Source organism: Taeniopygia guttata, chromosome 5 (genome assembly GCF_048771995.1).
Source record: "Taeniopygia guttata chromosome 5, bTaeGut7.mat, whole genome shotgun sequence".
NCBI lineage: Eukaryota > Metazoa > Chordata > Aves > Passeriformes > Estrildidae > Taeniopygia > Taeniopygia guttata.
Window position 1 is genome coordinate 31,369,368 of NC_133030.1, and position 23,879 is coordinate 31,393,246.

Consider the following 23,879-nt stretch of genomic DNA (forward strand, 5'->3'; position numbering starts at 1 on the left):
CCTTCTTCCCAGGGGAGAGCTGGTTTTGAGGCTATTTAGACAGACATTCAATTCTCTGAAAATTTACTGGTTTAGTACACTCCTTATACCTACAGCTCAGGGGGAAGCAGCTTTCATAACAACTCCTCAGGCGTCCACTGCCTGAAGTTAGCTGGATTGCAGTAGATCACACACATTTGTCAGACATACTCTCAGGGGCATAGCTGAACAATTCAGGGGTTTGGGAGAATCAAAGTGTATACAAAGCACTAAGGAACAGGCTGCTTTCTTTAATGGATACTAAGAACAATAAGGCAGAAGCTGACAGTAGCACAAGTATGAAGAGCAAGGACATTTCAGACCCATTTCCCATGCTACAGCCTAGGCTGAAGGGTTATGTAAGGATTAAGTTTAAACAAAGATGTTTACAAAGATAATATTTAGTACAGCCAGCAGTGCCCATAAATACAGTAAGGAGTGGAGGAGATTTTTCTCTGTTAAAAGCATCAATCAATAAAGGTGGAAGGTTTTTTGCTTTCTTTATAATGTGAACCTTGAAAAACACCTACTAAACATGGATAAGACAATAAGCCATCCTCTATATCCACAAAGTCAATAGCCACACACCCTCTTAGGGAATGCTATGAAACGAATGAAGAAGTAACCATTGCTCCCAGCTTAGGGCCATCTCCAGCTCCTCAAGTCTTGGCATCAAGCAAGCTTCCCAGTGATGCTTCAGCAAGAGTCCCTCTTGTGGCATGGCCAGCCCTGCTTGCACAAGGAGCAGTAGTTTGCTTCCACATAAAGTACTCAAGCAGATATCAACTCCCACTAAAATCATGCAAGCCAGACTCCCTCCTTGCTCTTACACCACCAGCAGCCCTTTCCAAAGATGACACAATTATATATGGCAGGAGATCGCTTTAAGATAAGCTCTTTGGGGACCTTTGCCATTTATCTTCTAGACCTTCAGAAGCTGCCAACTCCTATCCCTTGATCCAAGATCCCTTTGTAAGCATGTGTAAATTTTCACAGGATTGTGACTTTATTTTTCTTATTTTGTCACAGAAGGACTCCTAGGTCCACATGGAATAGCGTTCTTTGGAAGGTCATATGCTTAAGACATGCTCTGGACAACCAGAGACTGGACAGTCTGAAGTTCTCTAGTTGCTCAAAATGCCTGGGACAGTTAAGAGCTGTGTCACTGTTGTTGGAGAACAGGTCTTCAACATGAATTCTTCAAAGTTTATTCAGGGAAGTGTTCAGAATGTTTGGAATGCTACTGGCTTGCTTTTAAATACCATACTTGAAACCTAGCAAAAGAAAATTAGCTATCCTCATGCACATAAGAAATCCCTATTTTATCCACATGATTTCCCCCTCACAGAATAATACTCAGATATTGTTTGCTAACTCTTGAATGCACACAGCAAAGATCTTAGCAGTGGCATGAGTGATGGGTGTGCACAGCATAGCTTTTGAAGCTAAGCACAAGTGTTGCTCTTGCCTCATGGTCACGCTGCAAGTGGAATCTAATGTAAGCAGTGTGGTTTAGACAATTTAACCTTCACCCTTAGTTGCTAGTTTTGTTGTATCCTTATTTTGCCTTCTTTCAAAGAGCAGTTAAGTTTTAAAGCAAAAAAGTCATCCCCTTGGCTGCTAAATTAAACAAAAACCAGAAAAATCAAGTCCAAGTGACAGCAGAGGAAAGAAATCCTTCATTCCACTTACTTTCTGTGGTCAAACCAGTTTAGCTGAAATCTTTTAAAAACAGAATTGTGTTTTTAACATTTAGGAATAGCATCACAATTCAATTACACTGTTCAGTTTAAGCTAGGAACAAAGGAAAAAAATCAAAGTCTTTGAAGTTGCCTGCAGGCAGTTCAGAAAAATCTTAATAATCTGATTTTTCAGCACAGCCAACTCTCAATATTCAGGATACTGGGAAAAGGTGGAAGAGGAAAGAAGGAAATATGAAAAGCCAAACAACATGTAACACTCCTCCTGTCCAGTAACCAGATGATGTGCTTGGTAGCTTCATTTTACACCTTCATATTCAAATTATAAAAAGACAGGTTTCTGCACAGCACAGTCACAGCATAAAGCAGATAGGCAAATTGCACATATTCCCTGCTACAAAGAAGAATCAGTAGGAAAGACCAAGCTGCTTATTGTGGACATTGGAATCAGCACACACCCTACTGCAAACCAGTTGCTGAAGTGAAATCCAGATAGCTGGATTTCCTTCCTCATTCAGCTGTGCTGAGGGTTTGGCCTATGACCTTCAAATTTGACTGTTTCTCTCATATAATTGTTTTGATTTAGCTTTTACCTGCTCTCTCCTACAAAGGTTTCTAGAACACTTTTTAAATTTTAAAATGTTAAATTAAAAAAAAATCCCAACTAACGAAACCAACAATTGGTGATGCACAACTTCTATTTTCAAGAGGGAGCATTAGAGTTTGCACAGAAAGAAGCCTGCTGGACAGGTTAAACTCTGAAATTCTATTTCAATCTCTGATAAATGGCATGTACCTAACTCTCCACAGACTCACTAAGGCACACCCAAGCTTTAAGCCAGGGAACTGGATTTTTCACTACTGGCTAATTAGTACCTTACAACTGATAATGTCACACCAATATTCTTACCTCAAGTGAATAAATCTGCAAGATTCACCAATTTGCACAGCTTACTCCCCAGCTTCCTTCTCTCTACCCTTCCTATCACAGGCTCAAGTCCCTTTGGCACCTAGATCATGCTTTTGTACCCCTCCTTATTGCACTTGATGCTCCTATAACCATCCTGAGGTTACTAACCAAGCATATTTTCCTGTGGGCTGATTGCAGGGAGCACTTCCTCCAGCTACTCCCCTTCCATGCTGGGTGCAAGCCTTTGTATACCAGCTTCTTCCCTGCTGCAGCCCAGAGAAATGGACAGCAGGTTCAGAGATAATCCTGAGGGGACCAAACAAGCTTCCCCTCCAACACTCCTTTTAAAGGTAAGGAACAAGGAAGGAACAGACTTTCCAAGGGGTGTGCAAAGAAGAGGTGCAAGGTTGCCAAGGGGAAAAGGGGTGGTATTCAGTGCCTTTCAATGTCCATTGCATGATGGAAATGCTAAAATCAGTGTGGTTAACAACTGCCAAGCAGGGCTTGGTTTTTGTTCTTACAAATAGGACTCATACTTTTAGAAACAGAATCAGAGACAAACTATTAGGAACAGTCTCAGTATTGTGTGATCCTTCCCCATCTCCATATACCATGGTTGTCATGACACATTCACAAAAGATTCAAACTGCATTACTTAAAAAAAAAAATCCAATTTTCCTTGCTTTAGCAAGCCCAAGACAAGCCCTAAATATCATTAGCTCCCCAGATTTTAAGACTTTTTCTTCAAAGTCACAGAACTTCACTGGAAAATTTTTCTGTTTTACTTGGGAAGAGGAAGATAAAAGATCAAAATCCATTGTCCTTCCAAATAAGGAAGAAGTTAGTTATGAGCAGGCTGTGAACTTCCAGGAACCAGGAAGAAGAAAAACAGAGCTGCAGAGGAGCAGAATAGTTAGGTTAATGCACACAACTCCAATGCACTGCAGATTTCTGCACTATTAAAAAATGCTTATGGCAGTTGGATCATGTCAACAGTGAATGAAAAGAAAACAGTAATTTTTAAAAAAAGTGCTGGATCTGCTTTAAAGGATTTTTTTTAAAAAACATACTGTCATCTATGCAATCTATGGAAGGAAGTAGAGACTGGGGGATTGTGGAAAACAAATCTCTCACAATCTGTCCCGGTTTTGGTTTTGGGTGATTTTTTGTTGTTTGTGGTTTTTTTGAAAATGTCTTATTTGGAAAAGCATTCCCTTTAGAAACTATTGTTTCAGCATTTTTCCCCTGCCACACTGCATCAGAAAGCTAGGTTTCATACTTTCAGCTTTAATCAGTAAAACAGCACATTTACAGAGGACCATACGCACAAAATGTTCCAGAATGCCTTCCAAAAATAATAAGTCCTAAAAAAGAAAACTCACAGTAAACTGGAATGGCTTCAGGGAAGGAGAATAAAGAAAAGCCGTGCAAAGGCAGAACTTCTTGTAACCACATCCAAGCTTGAAATGTTACTTTCAGTAACAGGGTTGACAAAAGCACTGGATTGGTAAAGTCACTTGTATATCCAGGATGCTATTCTCATTTATGCAGCTATCTTAATCTGTTTCAGAGAATGAAAGACCATGTACCGTAAAGGCTTATAATCACTCACAACTAGAACATGGCTCTCCCTATCCTTACAATTTCTTGTGTTTTCATTTCAACTAGTGTGGCTAAAAGCTATACATGTAGCTGCAATATCACCAGGTTGCACAGCCACTTGAGAGGACATCCATTTGGAAGTCTTTTTCCTATCAAAGTCCTCTAAATATAAGCTTCAGTGAAGCAGTCTGACATTTAAGTAAGGAACTATACTAGGAGATGAAGGAACTCTTACATTTATTCCTAAAAGCACAGCTGTGAGACACAACTCAAGTTTTAAATTATTACATTTCCCAGATATAAAAATATCCACTATAGAGAAGTATCACCCACTTTCAAGGAATGACAACAAATATTGTACAGTGCTCGTTATTTGTATTCCACCTTATAAAGAAGGCTCTCAGCAAGAGACATGTTGTATCAGAACATGCCAGGCTAACAAATCCTTAATGTTTCAATGTCTGTCAGCACACAGATTTCTTCAGAGATAAACACACACACATAAAAACTCTGAAAAATAAGACTGCCCCTTAAGTCCTCTGAAAACTTAATCTTCCAACAAGACAGACCATTGACCAAACCAAAAAAGTTTTTAAATTCTGGTTTTGGCCTTAAGACTATATTTGGGATTCTGACACAGAAGAGAACGACTTCAATAGAACTCAATAAGGCAGGCCTTCAAAAGGTCTCAGGACTATGGCTCTGTTTTGCATCCATTAGCCCACTATTTCCCTTTACTTTTGTTTTTTAGCAGCTGCAAAGTTGCTAGATGTTTCTTATTGCATTTCCTCCTTGGGGTGCACTGTGCTAACAGCACAGATGCACATGTATTGCCACAAACTCCTCACTGTGGCAGACATCCATCCCAGTGGCACTAGGCAGATTTTATTCCACAGTGCCACATCACTCTTGCCAGTGTACAATGAAAAAAGAAAAAAATTTTGCATCCTCATTCAATCCCCTCGCAATTAAGACCACAGGACAATTAGCACACTGCCTGCACACAGACCTGCTGCCGGTTGAAAATGACTGCTCTCCAGATGGCTTTTAAGAACACAAAGGTCCAATCCACAGACATAAGAATTAAGCTAATTTCATGTCACATCTCTTAGACCCTTAATAAATTTATCCAGATGTAGTTTACTAATTAGTAGGGTATTGAATTTGCTATTGCATTGCACAGCTGTTTATGGAACTGGACTGAAGTTAGTTCTGGGCAGGCTGTGGACTTCCAGGAATCAGTAAGAAGAACTCATATTGAAATCATTCCCCTAAATCATGGCTCCAGCATCATGGTTTCAATGCAGATTAAAAGCCAAAAGGCTGGGTGAGAGTGCTCCAAAACAGCCAAAGTAACACAGGCTTGTTAGAGTTAGAGGCAGGCAAATGAAATCAAAGCCAAAAGAGAAGGGAAAATTACACAAGGCAGAACAGCAGGAGTCAGCAAAACACTCAGCAGTAAATGTTACAGTTTTGTGCGGAGCTATGAAGTGGTGCTGCACACAAGCAAGAATCACACACATGCCCGTGTTAGGTCAGAAGGAGATTCACCCAGAAGTGAGAGCATACAGGTTATTTTATCTTCTACATCACACTTTGGCTGTTTTGCTAGACCACTTAGGACTCCAAAAGTACAGCTAGGCTTTGTCCAATCTACCTCAAAATTCTAGGGAAAACCCTTCCAAAGATCATATTCTCTCCCTATACACAAAATGTGCGAAGACAAACTCTGGATAAAGCCACAGGCAAGACCTTTTCACCAGGGACCAGAACGGAGAGGTAAAGCATCCTGCTACTTACCTGAGCACTTGCTTCCTTCCCTGCCTTTCTCCCTCAGCCAAGCACACCACTCTCAGGTGCTGCCCACCTCCTGGCTCAAGTCATAGTCCTCCACACCTGAATGGGCCAGCTATCAGGCAACCATCCATGAAACACAAGCAAGAAGACAGATTATGGAGGCTTTTGGATTTCTACTTTTTTTTTCACTTGTCTAGCATACTTGCAGTCAAATGTCAACAGGCTGAAAGACATCACACATGCTGTCCCAGACACCTCCACGCCTTGCTTCTCTTGCACACACAGAGATGCAAAGTGGAAGATCCTTCCCCCCTCCCTCTAAAAAGTGCATTTCAGAGCAGGCATATTTAACTCTCTACTATCTGAAGGTAAGTATGTCAAACCACTAGCAGCTAAGGGAACCATACATCCACTTGGAAAACAGGTCACTCTCTGATTTGCTTGGGGTTTTGAGGTGTCTCCAAGTACCCTGCATGAGTACACTGAAGCCATGAAACTATTTGTCAAGAAAAAACATTCCAGCGAATGTGACCAGTGACCTCTACCCAGCCTCATGGGAAAAGCTCAGCAACTCCAGTTTCAACTGCCTTTAAAGTAAGACTGATTCTATTATTATTTTTTTCCAGACATTTTGCAAATAAATATGAAGGTCCTGTCACAGTCAGTAATCCTCAAGCAATTTCCTGTCTCTGGAAACAAGGTTCCCTCAGACTGAATTGATTAAATAAAGGTTATTAGAATTAGTATAAAGCAAGCTTGTTTAAAAGTCCGGCTCTTCATGTTTTTACCTGTAACACAGTGCTCCAAGCAGCAAGACAAAGAGATCAGCTACAAGAGCTTACAACATTACAAAATTAATATGCAAGACCCACCAAAGAGTGAGAAGGTAACCCAAAATTTCTTTTAACAGCAGAAGATTTTCATGTTCATTTAATCTATTTTGCTATGAGTTTCTCAAAGGATATGCACCTTTTTATATTGTACTCTTAAGACTGGATTTGTTTTCTACATTTTGTAAATCTGATATGCAATGTAGTCTTTTGAGAGTCAGCAGTTGTGATAACCAAAGCTGTCTTCCCTTTGCCTCTGCAGTTTAAGGATTTGCTGCAAAACAACTGGTTAAATCCATTAACACCATCTTTCAGGGTTACTAATTTCCTTTTCCTCTAAAGCCAAACATTCTAAATAAAACCCATGCAGAGATAAGTGTTAGTTTTTACAAATGCTAGATGTATTTAGAGGAATGCAAACAGCTTGACATCAGGATCAGAAACTTGCCCAACAATTCTTCGGCATCTCTTGAACATCCAAGAGGAAGTAACAGGAAAGTAATGACACTGGTGCAACAGTTTAAAAGAAACAGAACAGCCATTAATTTATTAAGGCACGCTTTACAAATAAAAAGCACTGAATCTTGCAGAAAGTTCTAAACATCAACATCAGACTGGCAATGGTCTCAAATGCACAAGAACAAGAGCTTCTTGTTCTTATCCATAAGACAAAAATACATTATGCAGAGTTTTCAGAAAGGGTCCCTGCATAGGAATTGACCAAAAATGGATGGGAGGGTTGTTGGTTTTTTTTTTTTTAAATAACCTCATTTCTCTTCACTAAATGCAGAGTAACAACTGTTAAAAAAAGACAACGAAACACCAAATGTCATCTGCAGCTCCACCTATAAGCAGACTGAGACTGCATTGCGCATAATGTCACAGCAGCTATATCCAGAGGAGTTGGTGGTCTGTCACTTGCAACTATCTGGATTTCCGTTGGCATCTTATAAAAAGCCACTTGCAAGCTTCATTTTGTGAAAAGACTAGTCTCTGCATGTTTTATACACATTCTAACTCACCTAGAGCTGCTTTTCTAGGTAAGCTAAGCATTGCATTTAACAGGTGTAAGCAACAGTTGGCTCTGGATAACAAAGGATCTCCATTGTCTCCTTTTGCACGTCAGGGTCAGAATCACCCTTTCACATGCAGAGGGAAGTGGGAAAAGGACAAAGACAAGCCTGCTTTGTGGAAAATAAATAGCTCAAACACTACAACGCACATTTTGAGGAAACCACCCTTCTTACAGCATACTACAGAGCACAACAGCTATCAGAAGCCTTTTCTCTAACACTCACATACCCTTCCCTGGTCTCTAGCAACATTGCCACAGCTTCCAAGTCCTGCTCCTCAGAAGCACTTGAGTATAGCTGCTGGAAATCACTGCAGAGGCTGCTTCATACCACCCTTGAAAATTAAAAGAAATCCCAATGAAAAGCTACTGTGAGCCCTTTTGAAAGGTAGGAACACATGCTGGTAAGGACAGAACTCAACAACGTACTTCTGAAGGACCAAGGTTAAGTTTCATCATCTCTGCCAAGAACAGCCATGCTTTATTTACATCAAAGGCATCAACAGTCTATACAAGCACCTTGCAGACAAATCAAATCTGAAAAATTTAATTATATTTAGGCTACATTTGCTACAAAATAAGTGAAATTGGGCAGGAGTTTAAGTTCTTTGAAGAAGCAGTTCTGCTGATAAATTTTTATTTCTGACCAAGGAAATCTGTTGGGTTTTGTCACTAGATCAAAAGCAAGTTTCACTCTCAAAAGTTGTGACATAAATGGTTACTCTTCCCCAAAGGCAAAGGCTCGCAGGAGGGAGGCCTTGTAGAATTTACAGGTACAACCTCAACACTATTATCATCAAGGGAACACTATTACTTGAAAACACTGAAAGTACTTCCACCAGCAAGGAGAAATGCAAAGCCAGTGATTGTCTGCAACATCAGTAGTTCCAAGATGCCCAACCCAAAATTTTTGCTTGCTTTTTTTTCTGGGGAAATAATCTTTACTTCCTAACAGCAGGAAGGACCCCTGATCTGATGGGAATGAAGAAATGCAGAAAGAAGAAAGAACTGGCCTTGTTAGAGCCGTGTCATCTCAGAGTACAGTAATGCTCAACACCCACTGCACATTCCTGAGAATGGGATACAAAGCTCACCTGCAAACCAGTCAAGAGATGAGAACACGCAGAGATCCCAGTTCCCTTCTACAAGCATTCACCCAAAATGCAAAAGCTTTGAGTTAAGACCAGTGATAGTAATGTGAAAGACATTGCAACAAAAGAAAGATGAACAACCTATAGTGAGACTGACTTTGCAGATGACTAAAAAAAAAAAGCTGAGGAGGAGACTGAAACAGGGGACATGCACATTACTGGCTGAATGTCATCAATCCCGGGAAGGTCTGGTTCATGACATAGCTGAAGTTCAGATTTGAAACTATTTTTTATATATTAAGATTAACCCAAGGTCTGCAAATATCTTCATTTCAAGATGCAAAAAGGAATCCTTGGCTTCTTCAGTCAAGAAAAGTATTAACTCCCCATTTATGAGACAGAATTTTTTTTCCTCCACTACTGTAAGTCAAGAAAAAGTGCGAGGGGGAAAAGGGTATCAGGAGTGAAAGTCTTAAAGAACTTCAGAGAGGTGATTAACATAATCAACACTTCTTTTTAAAACCACACCTGAAGTGTAGGTGGCTTTGCACAGGTGCCTTGTGTAAGAAATCATTTACCAAGTCAAACCAGAGCCCCAGAAACCTTCTGGAAAGGTGTTGGCTTACCATCAGCTGAATAATCCAATTATGTTGACTTGAGAAATGTCAGGCCTATCCCCAGCAATGCCTGGCTAAATCCCATCACCTACAAGTAGTCAGTAGACTTTAGGCAAGCCTGCTATTTCATCAGAATCAAGCTGGAGAAGACTAGTCTTTAAATAGCATAAACGTGGGCAATAAAGGCTGCAGCTACCACAGGTCCCTTTGGTCTGTTTTTATACAGTTGAATGGTGAGACACATTTTCTGAAATAAATGACAGCCACATGCTTCCTTACAGCAGGCTCTCCTTGCCTTACATGGAAAACATTTCTTGTAAGACACACAGGAAGCAAAGGTTAGATCAGATTTTAGCTGTGGGAACTTCTCATGCTGTGCAATAAAAAGCCCACTGATCTCATGCTGCTTCCCCCTCTGCTGCATGCTCCTCCCTCTCATACAATGAAAGCCTCTTGGCTGAAACGTCATTTCCTATCCCTTCCCTTCAGCACATGCTTTTTAACATCCTTTTTCCTACAAAACAGCTAGCTGTTGTGACTCGCTGCAGAAAACCCTGCAAAGGAAGAGATGCAGGCAAGAAGCCTGGGGCACATGCCAAAGGATAAACTCCTGCTTTCAGACAGGTATGTAACTAGGCAAAAAAAGCCCTACCAAAGCACTTCTTGCCTCATTAACACTTGCAGGTCAAAGAAAAGCAGAAACAGAGGCTTGCAAATCAGACCATGCTGTGCGAGGTGCTGTATAAACACTGAGCAAAAAAAAACAAAAACCAAAACCACTGCTACACGGATATCGTAAGCTACCACCTCTTTAATCTGAGCGATCACTGGTCCCAGAGATCTTACTTTCACAGCAGGTTCCTGCTACATCACACCCAAAGAAATACAGTGCTCTTTGGTCTACTGCAAATATGCAATAAAATCTGCACCACGCCTGTTCTTAATGCTTTCTTTGTTCACTACAGTTCATTACTCAGTACAGTTCAGAAGACTGAAAAGGAAATTAAAAGGTCACTCAGATACATGAGCTATTTCTGTCCCAAATATGCCAATAATTTCACTCGGTAGCAAGAATCAAAGAACAAAACTTCTTAAAAACATGTTTTCCCTCAAATTCTTGTTTCTAAATATTTAATCCCCTTTATATTTTTGTAGCTACAGTCACTGACATGAGCTTGATATTTACTGATTTATAAAATGACATTTATGAAAGCACTAAAAACTAAGATTTTCTTTGCCAATGGCTACCCTCTTCAATTTCCAGCTCTTTTCCTTCATTTTCAAGTCTTAACACTGCCTCATCGCCGTTTCATTTCTTCGTAAAATTTTACCACACCTCCTTACCCTCTTGGCACACATTCGAGCTCACGCTTGGCACGCAAGAAGGAGCCTTCCCTCTCCCACAGTTCCTTGTGTGATTTCCTCAGCTGAACTCATTAATAATGTCCCCAGGACTTCCCATGATTGAAAAAAAATCGCCCTCGGGCAGACTGAATGAGTTTGCAAGGTTTTGAGGGCAGTTTCTCTGTGCATTTCGCCAAGGTCCTGTGCAGGAGCAGCAGCGCAGGGAGGCTCGGCGGGCGCAGCAGCCCCGAGCAGGCCCCGCCTGGAGAGCTCCGCGCACAGACCCGGGGGCGATGTTCCTTCGTGCCAGGGATTATCGCCACCCTGTAGATACCTGCAAAAGGCTTCCCTGAACAACCACAAACGGGAACACAGCAATCTCCTGCTCCAGGAAAAAGAGCAAACTCTCCTGTCCCATGCCAGATAAGCTTTCAGAAAGTTTGCAGGTTTTGTGGTGGGGGAGAGCTCCTGGCGCCAGGGGTGGAGGAGAGATGGGAACAGCGTGTAGGGGTTTTATCTTGTTATCTTTTTTTCACGGTTCCCAGTTTAGCCATGCCTCCTTAAGAGATAGAACCTACACAAGCATAAAGCATACACCCCCTCCTTGGCTGACATCATGAGCTGCTACTGAACACATCTTTCAGAGCTTGATATTACGCCAAAGCATTCCTGCAGCATGGAACACGGGGTGCTGCTATGGCACTGCAGGGTAAATTACTGAGAGCAATGGGGCAGAGAAACACAGATTTGCTACAAAAGATTTCCAGCCATTCTGAACACTGATCTTGTCCATCAGAGTTTTAACAACCTTTTTGTTGTTGTTGTTTTTGCTTAAACTGTGTACATTGTGGCAACACTTCAAGGACTGTAGTAACTCTGTAAATACAAATGAGATTATTACAAAGAAATCTGTCTCTTCTCAAAGTCTTAGAATTTATCTAGCCTTTCCTTGCATTTTATCCCCCAGAGCAGCTGTTCCTCTTTTGATTAGGGACAAAGATGAAAACACTGCTTTATGGCATCCTTGTAACTGGGCCCAGTGGGATTCTCGGGGAACATGAGTCTGCTCTCAAACACAGCAATCAGGAGGTTTTACTCTTGTGGTTTTGTCTTCTAGTAAGAGCAGTATGAAAATTTTAGAGCCATCTATCATAACTGAACAACTTTATCATTAATCCCACCATCATGAAACAGACTCTCCCTTAGACAAAGCACTCTAGCTTTCAGTCTCCTTCACAAGCAGATGCTTAAAAGAGTTTCAGTCTGTTGACTGGCTCTGCTAAGGGACCACACCAAGTTTGGAACTACCTTCAAGTGACAGTATTTCGCAGTTAAAGCTTCCTACAAGACCACCTTGTCTCACTGTGAGAACTAAAAGCTCTCACATGCTAAGCAGAGTGCACAAACTATCACAGGTAACTTACAGCACCAAACAGAAAACAACAGGCCCAAGAGCACCCAGACACAAGTTTTCCAGAAAGGACTATTGGTTTTTTAACACAGACAGGAAGGGCAGCTCCTTACCATATGTTTCTTCAGTGCACAATCAGAGGCAAACCCCTTGGGCCCTGAGGTAAGCACCTCCCCGCTTCTGTTTCTTTCATCAGAAAGACAGAATCCATCCTCTAGAGACTCATGTTTTCCCCAAAGGGGAATCACCCCATGTCACTACCACAGGCCTTCCAAAGTAAAGCCAGAGATAAAGTATCAACACACTGGTCACAAGTGAGTGTTGTGTAAAGTACTTCATACCCCATGCAAAAGACTCTACAGAGAACATCTCTTTACTGGTACAGTCGTCAAACTCCTGCATCCAGGCTGCCAAATGCCACGTGGGGTGGCACATGTTCTTATGTTGAAGAATGAAGTGCAAAGGTTGTAAGTAACAGTAAAACAGAAGGAGAAACTATTGAGCTGAGCATAGTGAACCATGGTTTTTACCACCTATACACATACAAACACCAGATCCACTACCCAATGAACATTTCATTCACCCCCTGTCTTATTTCTAAATTAACATTTAGAAAATCAGGGCAATAACCTGATACACTCAAGATGAGCAATATCACAGCCCACTGCAGACAGGACAGAAAGAAAACAAAGAGAATTTGTGTACCAAAGCAAAACACAGCAGAAGAAGAACATCTGCTACTTTTACCAGGAATACCATATGGCAAATATCTGAAGTAAAGGGAATGAGTTCATTCATATTTAAAAGCAAAAGTAATAGGTCATTCCTTCCAAGTTAAGAGGAAAAATGCCTGCTCCCCTTTCCCTCTACAGACACAGTATTCCCCGTCCAGAGATGTCCTTCCAAGGATCTGGTACTGTCAGTATTCTGGCCCAGAGTCAAGCTATGTCAAGATGCCAGGAAGAGGAGGATGAGAATGTTCATGTAGGAGTTTTGCTTAGTCCCAGTGTAAGTCTGGTTTATCCACAGCCAAGTCAGAGCTGCAACACCAAAAGACCAGTTTTGTCATCAGCAGATTACAGTTAACACTCCAGAGCTCTGCAGCATTTGGCAGCAGTAAGCCTGGTTAGCACAGTACATCTCAACCACTATGGCAAAGCAATGTTCAGTTCCTGAAAGAACTGCTCAGAGTTGCAACCAACACAGTTGGTTCCAATCAGAGCACCCAGAAACATGTCTGTCTTCAAACAACATGAGGGCAAGAGCATGGCAGCAATGTTTCTAACATCTTGCAGAACACTTGCCTGCCAGATGAAATAGCTTCTACTTCTGCAATGCTACATGCACATGGATCTGCCATGCAGCAAAGTTACAAGGCAAGAGGGACAACCTTAATCTCATTGTCTCATAAAAAAACCCAAACCATATCAATAAGGTCTTTTTCTATTTGAACCCCACTGTTGGTGGGTACCATTTAGATGTGGAAACAGATAAGACCCCTGACACTAGCAAAGGCCCTCAACAGCTTCCAAGACAGAGCACACAAGTTAATTCATTTCTGTAAGAGTCCCTCCTTCCCAATAAGATCTTGCCATATTTGCTGGTTCTTCATTCTTCCCAAGCCTGAATCCACACTTGCTCTCTGGAATTCAAGTATTCAGTCTATCAATTGAGTTTTTGTTGCCAGAGACAGATAGCAAAAAGGATTAGAAGTACTTCACCGCAGTGCTGAGCAGTCTAAGCCACAAAGAGAACACAGTATAAAAGTCTAGTCTGACAATCAAGTGCCAGGAGTAAATAAAATGAAAAATGACAGGCCAGATTAACTAGTGCCAGCATTACTTCCTAGATCCATCCATGTCACATGTCCTGGCCTCCCCTCTCCACCTCTTTAAAACACTCTGGTGTATATCATTGCCCTGACCCATACATCTCACTTTGTATTTTCTCTGCCTACAGAAGGGAATTCAGGAAGGAAGCCAGAGATGAACATTCTTATATGCAGAGTAATCCACAGGTGTCTCCAGCAGAGCCAAGCATTTGTTTACAGGAGGACAAAAAGGCAGTGTACCAGGTACATGGTGTACAGCTCTTGTGTGGGGTTCAAGTCCACTGCTGAGACAGCAAGGCTTCTTCAGCCTCCTTCCAAACAGTAGGTGGAAAAAGCAATGCAGCACAGAAGAGACCCAGACACCAAGTGTCTGGCTTAACAGCCCCACAGGCAGAAAGTGCCAGAGGCAACAGGAGATGACATATCACAATTTTAGCCACTGCTAGGCTAAGTACTTCCTGAGAGATTTCTCTAGAAGTCTCATCTTAGGATAATGAATTTGCAGAACAAAGTGTCATTTTCTTACATGTTTTGCCTTCATCATTTACTGATGATCCTATTATAAAAGGATACATTTCACACCAAAATGCAGCAGAAACAGTGCACTCGTGTGGGGTAGAAACCTATGGAAGCTGAAAGGTGGATGCAGGCTTCTGAATCGAAAGCCTTCTGCAACTCAGGCTTCTGCACATGTTTTATGTTATTGTTATGTAAGTTTTTCTATGTCACCAGAAGTAACTCATAATTGATTTGTTGCAAGATCTCTAATCTCCATTTCTTCCATGTGAGAAGGAAGACCTGCTGCCTAGAAAAGCATATCATAATTAAATGCATTTTCAGACACAGGGCAATCAATAGTCTGGGAAATCAGAAACGTTGTAGCACAGTTTTAGCAAATCAGAAAGGCTGTAGCAAGCCAAAGGCTACAGGGAGAGATTAAATATGGACTTCCATAACAAATACTCCTAGGCGTTTTTTTGTCTAGTATTATTCACTCTGCTTGTGGCTAACAGCAGTCAAACCATAGCAGAGTTGCTACAGTTTCCAGAAAAGGAAGATTTTGTGGAGATAACCAAAATCCATTGTTTTCCTCTGTGAAACTTGGGATAGCTTGTCTATTTAGGATCACCTGAAACCAGAGCTGGACAATGATTCCTTTGCATGTGAAAGCCTAAGAAAAGGTCAGAGCAGAGCAGCAGTAGTGTGTGTCACCTCAGCAGATGTACACAGATGCAGAAAATGACAGTGGCTGAAGTTACTCTGCACATGGCATCTGACCTCTGCCAAGGATAAGAAGGTCGAGTGGACAAAGCCAATATATCACAGGACAGACAAAAGACTTTTACATTGTCTTTTCCCAAGTCTGTCCTCAGTTCTGTAATGCCAACATTAAACTTCATTACAAGAGCCATGATTACTTCTACCTTATAAGCCAAGCTTTGCCTCAAAAGTCTCCCTTTGATCTGTGTATTTGTCACCTACCCAATAATTAAAGGATTTTTTTCCTCTGCAAATTAAAAGAAGCTTCAGGTATAAGCAATGCCACCCAGCTGCTCTGCCAAGGTCTGAACTTTAGATACAGGACAGCTTGGTTGCTTATCAACTCATGTAGCACAGAGAAGAAAAGCAGCAGCATAGCCAAGCCTTCAAATTTCGAAAGACCAGATATTTTCTGTGGGATATCAAAATAACCACACGTTTGTCAATGAGCACGCTGTGATCTGAAAAGTAAAGTAACATTTCACCCTCCAAACTTTTTCACAATCTTACATGAACAAATATAGAGAAATTTCTGCAAAGATAGCAATTTCCAGGTGACCAAGTCCCTTTACAAAGTCTGCTCATGAGCCATTAAGAAACCCCAGATCAACAGAATTTTTATTTTTGGAACACCAAATATTTCAGCTTTCCTGCCCAGTGAAGTCTGGTGAGGAAGCACTCCTGTTTGATGCAAAAGGAGGTAAGGTCTAGCTCGGAGCTACTGCAGAAAGAAATCAGCAGCAGCACCTAAACACTTTTCCTCCCTGCAGCTGCCCGTGCCCTGCACACCTACAAAGTCACCTCTTTCCCGTGTGCCAGGTGTGGCTGGCATAACCCTACACCAGCAGCTGAAAGCCTGGCAACCTTACACCTTACACACTGGGAAAACCACAACATAATGAAGTCACACACAGGCATGCAGCAGTACAAGGCATGCAGCAGCCACATGTTACACCCTATTACACTGGAAACAGCCATTAACTGTGGAAGCATATAATTTTTGCTCAATGAACTTTTGCTTATGTACTTCAGCTATTTTAGCTCTTCTTCCAGTAGACATCAAATAAGCCCATCCTTTACTACAGATTTACCTATAGAACAAAGACAAGTTACCAAGTGCAAGGCTCACCCCAGCAATGTCTTCATCATAGGAAGGCCAAGGAGAATAAATGGGACTTAAGCTTTTAATACCAACAAAAAGCAAAGTGGATTAAATTTACCTAAAACTTATTTTGCCAAACATAGCCTAAAGGCAAAAATCTACAGTCAAATGATAATTCTTCCTCACAGGAAGCTAATGAACATCATTGCATTCCAGGAACTAGCACCTGGACACCAGGAGACTGGTAGATTGTTGCAAGGTTTGTCTTCGCAAATGTATGCACATCACCAACACCTTAAGTGTAAGGTGACATAATAGAAACAGGTTATTTCGGTTTTATTTAGTTACATTTTTACATGCCTTTTTCCCCCCTTACCTTCCTCCATCACATGTTACTGGCCTTTGACTGGGGTTTGTGTTCTTACTTGGGAGCACTGCTTAGCACACTGTAGATTACACCTTGATCACAGACAGATATATACTGAGGAAACTGATCTACCCTCAAAAACTGCACACCTTAGAGGTGTGCAAAAATCCACAAATGATCAAAACAAGCTCATCTAATTATCTGTGCCATTTCCTGCAGATGTTTTGAAAGGCAGGAAGCTCACAGAGAAGCCAGGCAGCAGCTACCCAACATTCATGGCACTATACAAAGCTTGCATTAATACAGCCTACACTAATCAACTCTCCTAACCTCGTGGGTATTTTTCCTGAGACACCAATACAGCCTCAGCCCCCAGAGCTATCAGTCTCTGTTCTCACAAGCAGTGCAAGTCAAACACCTTTCTCAGTACCCAATTCCTGGCTAGCAGACAAAGCATCACACTCCTCAAGGCATTCCATATACTCTGGGTGCAACATTGTTGTTTTACTTCTCTTGACCAAAAGGGGAGAGGATCTCTGCAATAGTCTTTCCAACATCAGGTGAGGGTATAACAGCAATCACCTTCATGGTGCAACTCTGAAGTAACTCTACTAAACTCATGGGATAATCTCAGTATACTAAAGTATTAAACCAGCTTCAAAAAGCCTCCTTCAAATATCTCACTGTCCTCCTGAACCTCACCTACACTCAAATTTTTTTCCTTTCAATTTGAAAAACAGACTGCCTACTACACTTAGACGCAATTCTACCATCATCATATACAACATTTTTGTCTCCATAGCCAAGAACAAGAAGACGTCAATGACAAAAAAGACTAAAGTAATTGTGAGTCCTAGAGGAAAAAGCATGTAGATAAAATTTACTGATTTTACATTTAATATTGATCTTTGTGGCATGGAAGACAAAAAAACCCCCTCTGTTAGTGTATCCATTCTATAAAATTCACCACTTATGGCAATTAAACTAATTGAACATTCCATGTGAGCTGCTGAAAGAGAAGAAAGTGTTACCTTTAACTTCTGTGAGCACCTTGACAGTGCCTAGCTCTATCTTCACAGAGTTTAGGATATAGACAAGCTCTTGTTAAGACACAGCACTGTGTTTTCTCTCAACAGTACTACTTTAAGGAGAAAGAGGGTGCAAAATTTCCCTATGTACTGGGAGCCTGTTAAACAAATGGTATAAAAACCTCCAAAATCAATGTTGGCATAAAACCCCAAAATCAATGTATGCTTGACACAGAAGGAATCAGTTATGCAGCAATTAAATGCACAACACAAGAGGACTATAAAATACCAGCTTGCTTTAGCAAGTATGGTTGCTTGACACCAAGTACATCAGACAATAAAAATAAATCTTATCACATATCTCAAATTCAGAAAGGCTTGTCTGGAACAATGCCTGGAAAGCCTGCAGCATGCACATCACTCTGTAAGATGCCCAGCTGGAGATGGTGGAAAACACTGCACACAGGTACCCATGTCAACCAAGATAACAGAGATCAACTTACTTTGTTTCAAATCACAAAAGATGAGCAGGATGTTGAAAAGTGACAGAATATAAATAACTAAGTACAGTACACTCATTGGCAGGAAATGCCCTGCATATGCTAATCAAGGGAAAAGATAAAACCAACACCACATACATCTTCCGGGTTTTATTTTCAGGTTGTAAAAGCTATCACTCTGAAAATGAGCATTTCCTGGGATTTAACAGCTGTTGGCTTAATAGCACTAGGCAAAGGCAGTTACATCTAGCCCTTATTTTTACCCACATAAAACGTACCTCCTCTGGTAGTGATGTCTCTTCAGGATATTGTCAGCAGAATCAATCTTAAGAAATAACACTGTTTAGAAGTGCTGATAAACTCCTTCCCACACCTAATGTTTCCATGCAGGCTTGCATCAAGGAGTCAGGCTGGATTATTTTGAAAGGTACGCCCTACATCTGTGCATAGTCACTGGCAGCAAGTCAGTGCTCAGTTGAGCATCTTCAGATGGAGCCCTTCTCCTTCTGACCCATTACCTTTTCACACATGTTTTTGGGCTCAGCTTATCTAGATATTCTATGTCCACACAGGCAAAAATTGTGCCATTTGCAAAAAAATCAGATTTTTACATCATCACTGCAGGACTTCTCCAATTCTACCTTAAGGAAAATGACTCCATCCAAATGAAACATGAGAGCATTGTACCAACATGCTCACGCTAGCTGTGCACACATACACAGTCCCTGTCTTCTAGGGGAGATCTTTAACTTGTCTAAGTCCTTCCCATGCCTCTGTTCTGTACTGATACCAAAAAGGGCCCCAAACCACCCTGTGCAGGGAACAGCCTCTAGCAAAAGACTGCAGACTCCCTCACAAATCCACCAGAAGGCCAGCCCAGCCAGACCCAGGACAGATTATCCATGGAGGATTGCCACCATCGATCCTCAGAGAGCCCACTCTCACTAACAGCAGACACGCTTTTAGAAGCACAAGGATGAGCTTCTCATCAGCTTCTTACTGCCACGGAAAGGCTAAAGAGGCTAACTCTGAACACTTCTTCCCTCTCCTTGATTTGCATGACATTTTTTAACAGCTCTGTCCGATGCAAGCATTTCACATGAGACATAACCATATTTTCACCACCATCCTTTCCCCATTGTCACAAATAAGATGTGGTGAAGAGGCACTATATTCTGTATTACATCACAGGCAGAGTCATATTTCATTATATACTTAGGTTTCAAGTTTATCTCTGGTGCTGTGCAGATTATGTTTAGGCTAAAAGCAGATTACTGGTATAAACCAAAACATTACTTAGGTTGCACACACATTCACTCTAGAAAATTTAGAGAGCTCTTTGGACTAGGGATCAGAAGTTAGTTTCTTAAGGAATCCTTAAAAGCATCTGAGAAACAACACTTGTTTGCTCTGGCCAAGAAGAGACAGAATGAAAAATACCTCATAATTTCAGTTACATGTCCCAACATGTAGCAAAAGATGCTGCTGGATCCAATCCAATGTGTCTGGCATCAACAGAGAGTTGGGTTTTCTTACTTAATGATTCAAAAAATAAACACACACACATAGCCACCAAGGTATCTATTAAATTGAAGTGTGCAAGTACCACCGAGGAGCATCCAAAAAATCTCATAATACTTAAGTAAACATTCCTAATGAGGCCTTCTTAAAACTTGAAACTTTGCACTCAAGGTAGCAGTTGCAAAAGGACATCAGGTAGGCACAGAAAAAAAGAGGTAGCAAAGGAGCTTAATGCCTTATCAAAGCTAGAGGGCTCAGAGGGGAAGAGGCGTAGTCAGAAGAATTATCCCTATCTTGATTAGCATCAGAACAAAGACTCACATTAGTTTGTCTGCACTAGGACTCCCCTAGAGCCTGGATAATAACCTTCTTGAAAGCATTATAGGGATTTCCTCCCCACTTCACCCCCCTGCAATCTACACCCCTTCTCTAAAGGGGGATAAAAGGATGAAGTCCGAAAACCAGCTTTATGTTTAATTCTCTGAAAGACATATCTGGATAGCTTCTCACAACTAAAACATCAAATATACAATACACAAGTAAGATCCTTCTGTGGTAAGTTTTGTTTGGGAGCAGGTAAGGGAAAAAATCAAAACAAAACCAAACCTATTTTTTCTTCAAGAGAAAAGGTGAGACAGCACAGGTGACTTATCATGCATGATTAACTCAAAGGCAGGAAGAACTTCAGTAGTTTCTTCAGCAAAATCAGGGAGTGGTAAGGGAGTGAAGAATACAAGTTAAACACAGCTTGTGCTATCTGAACACCACAAAAACCAGGTTAACAGGAGTCAAGAAAAATGCTAAGGCATGGCTACAAATGAGTCAGAACCTAAGAACATTTTAGAATACTTCCAGTTTCAAAAGCTAGACGTGCTAACACAAGTGGCTGTCTCACTGCAGGATGAGAACATGGAAGGCAGAACATTCTGCCTTCAGTTTACAGAAGAATCATGGCATTTGGACAAAATGCAATTTTTAAAAGCAAAAACTCAGGAAAAACAAAGTAATAGCATCAGCTTTCATCTTACCTGGTATTGACACAGGCTGGCACACAACAGGTTGTCAAGTTAGCAAGATTAAACTGATGATTCAGTGATGATAGGTTGACTCACACACCTGGAACTGCACAAAAAAAAGTGTGTATTAGCCCTGTAAGTACTAAGAATGGCACTCTGTCACATAAAAGAGCAGGAGGCTTGAGGAGTAGAAGTAGTTTTGTTATGTTTTTAGGACAAAGGCACACAGCTATGCTTCAGGTACAGACATTACAAAATTCAGATCTGGATCAGAGATATACTACACAAGTTACTCAAAATCAAAGAATATGCAAACTATCCTCACACATTCCATTTAAAAATCTCAAGGATAAGAAGAGAACAGTTTCAAGTGTAGCAGAGTGTTACCAAAAACATTTTTCAGCAGCACTCAAACTTGCTTGATGGGTTTTTTTCAGCGGGACACAAGGTTCCCGTAAGTTACCCAAAATACACATACTAGAACTGCATCAAGTCCAGCCATCAGATACACATATGTACTTTCAGTGATTGCAAATACTGCATACTTCCCAGATAAGCATAACAGAAATTTATTTCTACAGTACCAAAATTCACAGATATGTTTCATCACTGTATATGCCCTTTTTATTCAGCATTACTACTAAGAATTCCAATACTTAAAAAGATGGTTATTAATAAGACAACCTTCTCCAATTTGGGAAGCACAACAACAAACAGAACTGGGAAAACTGGTCATCCAAGTGAGAGCAAAAGCTATGCAGCTGAAAGGAATTTTTGTCTAGCCTGCTTAAAGATCTCCTTTGTTGCTAAACATTTCATTGTCACATTTAAATGTCAGCTTTTTAAGTCACAGAAGTGTGCATGCCCTGCAAGACAGGAAACCACAAACAGACTTGAGATAAAGATTCTCACAGCTAATGAAATGAAAAGTAAACCTAGCAAACTGCTCTTCACATCTCTGATACGCTTACGAAAAGACACAAACCCTGACCTTACAACCTTGCTCCCCATACCCATGGAATTATTTTTAATTAATCTCTGTTAGTAAGTTTGTATGGTTTTGTAGTCTACTTATATACCAGGGCAAAGTGTGCAATGAGTCTCCAGCGCGCTTTTGTTGCACATCGCAGAACGAGTCCGCAGCATTTCAGGATCACACGGCTCACTGCAATAGTGCTTTAGCTTATAAAGACATACTACTCGATTTTCCTTAGGGGAAAACAGGACCCTCCCTTTCCTGAAGCAAGCAGCATGCCCTTTTTGGACTTTGAAAAGGAGTGAGGGGCCCTCAGAGAGAAGCTGGCTTTAAAGCTTTCAGGATGATCGCACATATGGCCACTGGCTCGCCAGTGGCATATGTGGCGGCAGATGGAGAAGTGAAGCTTTCATACCCCCTGAGCAATGCTCTGCAATTTTGACACTCCTCTTGAAAAGCAGATAAGTCAATCACCCTCCCATGCTGGTGTTTTGGCACAGAAGAGATTCTCCTCAGTCTGCGCATCAACACCAAAGGATAACCTACACAGGGTATTTTAGAGGCAGTTTTTGTCTTAGCTTTCAAACACAATGAATCCATACACAGCAGAGAATGATAACTTACTGTTGTCTTCACTGAACATCAGCTGGCTTTCAGCTCATTAGATAGCAACACATACCCAGTATGCACTTCCCTTTAAGGGAGGGGTGGGGGGAGGCGTTTTAATTAACATCAGAGGACCTGGGTCTAACAAATAAAATGCCTTTTGAGAGTGGTCAGCACAAATTGGCTCCAATACCCAAAGGGGATCAATAAAACTGTATTAGTGGGAGCTGCTCTAAGATATTGTCCTTAAAGACTTTTAAGAAGTTATTTACAGAGGAAAGAAAACCCAAAGGGCATAAATAGGTTGAAGACATTCAAGCCTTTCACTAATCTATGGGTTTAACACTACACATACAAACTACAGCTCCTTTCAAAGTAAGCAGCCTTTAACAGCTACTGTTAAAAATCACATTGTAAGTCTAGCTATTGAAAGATCTGCATTTTTATAGAAAGTAAGAACATAATTCTCAAGCTCACGTATAGGAATTGAGGGGTTGGGGTGTTGTTTGGTTTTGGTTTGCTTGCTTATTTTTTAAAGACCAATTTATCAGCACAGTTTCCCTCTTAAAACTTATGTACCCCTAAAGGTCCAGCAGAAAGAGATCTAATATACCAACATAACTTCTTTTTTATCTTCATCACCAAATCAGCTGCAAATTTGGTTTTGATCAGAAATTCTTGCAATTCCCACTCATTTTACTACAAAATCCCATTAAATCAACGCAAGGAAAAAACAGGAACAGCAGTGAAGCACAGCAATATTATAAACTATGAGGAAAATTAGTTGAGGAAAAATGTAAATGGCTTTGAAGTTTTCCAAATGGTCCTGGCAAATTTGAAGTGCAAGCTCAGGGAGCTATGAACAGAGACACGGTATTGAAGCTGGTTCACTTCTGATCATGAGGTTAAAATGATGGACATTTCAGCCCCGCAAAGTTCAATTGCCTACGAGGAAGTTACTCCTTTGGCAAGTGTACACTGTAAAAATGAAATCCATTGTATTCTGCAGCACAAATATGACCTGGTGTTTCATTTACCACATGAAAGTGATTCCAGTGGCCAATTTCCCTTGACTCTGCTCGACCAGTTCCAAAAGCCGTACTTTGCCTTGTTACAAGGTTACCACAGCAGTGATGACCAACCCATTCCATTCAACACTCACTTATACCAGGAAGCCAATTTACTGCTGGTTGGCTGGTTGCCAGGCTAGCAGTTCCCCTCAGGGAATCACCAGAGTGACATGAGACGCATAGATCCCTTGTGCTGCAGGGAAAGTTCTC

General features: G+C 41.1%; 1 protein-coding gene across 7 annotated transcripts in view; it reads right to left on the reverse strand.

Moving 5' to 3' along the window:
• The window catches only part of SUSD6 (sushi domain containing 6), a 90,494-nt gene that overhangs the window by 49,673 nt on the left and 16,942 nt on the right, over positions 1 to 23,879 (reverse strand). For 3 of the 7 annotated variants that reach the window (XM_041716661.2, XM_072930091.1, XM_072930092.1), the window contains 2 exons: positions 21,030 to 21,123; positions 6,031 to 6,139 (listed from right to left, as the gene is read on the reverse strand). The gene's annotated coding sequence lies outside the window, so the exon portion shown is untranslated. Of the gene's footprint in view, positions 1 to 6,030; positions 6,140 to 8,159; positions 8,240 to 21,029; positions 21,124 to 23,879 lie in introns of those variants that run through there. The other 4 variants (XM_072930090.1, XM_030274443.4, XM_030274444.4 and 1 more) reach the window with 2 other exon arrangements.